This window comes from Sciurus carolinensis, chromosome X, assembly GCF_902686445.1.
Source record: "Sciurus carolinensis chromosome X, mSciCar1.2, whole genome shotgun sequence".
NCBI classification, from domain to species: domain Eukaryota; kingdom Metazoa; phylum Chordata; class Mammalia; order Rodentia; family Sciuridae; genus Sciurus; species Sciurus carolinensis.
Genome location: NC_062232.1, coordinates 47,079,897 through 47,080,941, shown reverse-complemented (window position 1 = coordinate 47,080,941; position 1,045 = coordinate 47,079,897). Strand labels below are relative to the sequence as shown.

The window sequence follows — 1,045 nt, the reverse complement described above, 5'->3', positions numbered from 1 at the left end:
AATTTCTGACTCTGGCAGATTCTCTTGATAGTTATCAGGCACGTCTACCTAAGAATCTCTCTTTTGTAGCTTCCAATCTTTACTTATTCTAGTTTACACAAGTGGACATATTAAGTATAAATATTATTTCTTTTTTAAATGCCCAAGAATGGCTATTTTTGTTCTAACTGTTTTGTTAGGTGTTTAAGATCAAGCTGGTCAAATTGACCTCTTCCTGTCTGTTAAAGAGTCAGCTGAGTTCCCATAGGTGTCACTCATATGGAACTTGAGAGCAGCTTCTTAACTCCTTTAGTGCCATTCACTAGGTAGGATCTCCTTGATGTTATGGCTTCCCTTGGAGGCATCAGGGATGTCTCCCTTTTCCAAGGACCCCCCCTCTGCAGCAGGTGCACTGATTGACCTTTTTTTTGGGGGGGTGGGGGGATACTGGGGATTGAACCCAGGGCATTGTGCTTATGAGGCAAACACTCTACCAACTGAGCTATATCCCCAGCCCACTGATTGTCTTTCCACCCTCCAGTGATCTCATCAGTCTCCCTGATCAGGAGTTTGTGTGGCCCAGAGTTGCAAAGCTCCTTAGAGAAGTTCTCTTGTTCCCTGAATTCAGGCTGACTCAAGGCAAGAGCCAAATATTGTTTTTTTTTTTTTTTTGGGCCCCTTTATTTGAATCTCAGTCTCTAAGTTTGATCTTAAACATCCAGTAAACTAGTAAACTAGTCTCACCAGTCATAAAGTAAGAGTACTGGGCTTCAACTTCAATGTCTATAACTTTATAGTTATTTACCCCCTTTTAGTTAATCTTATTTGTCCTATAGGTGGTGACTTATTATCTCAAATTAATTTAGGTAGTTATTGAAGCAGCACTTCTTCAAAACATTAATCAGGCAACAGTTTACAAGTAAAATATGAAATGGAATTAACAACAGTAAAAACATCATTTGTGTAATAGTTGTCTTGAATTTTGGCAGACCTGCACATTATATCCCCTGTTTGAGATCACAGTAATTTTACAACAAAACACAATCTTTTGAATATAACTTTAAAT

At 38.5% G+C, this 1,045-nt stretch overlaps 1 non-coding gene across 1 annotated transcript; it reads right to left on the bottom strand.

Annotated features, from left to right (window-relative positions):
• Window positions 1-418: 418 nt before the first annotated feature.
• Trnam-cau (transfer RNA methionine (anticodon CAU)) lies at window positions 419-491 on the bottom strand. Its single transcript has one exon. It is a non-coding gene; the product is annotated as a tRNA-Met (tRNA).
• Window positions 492-1,045: the final 554 nt, after the last annotated feature.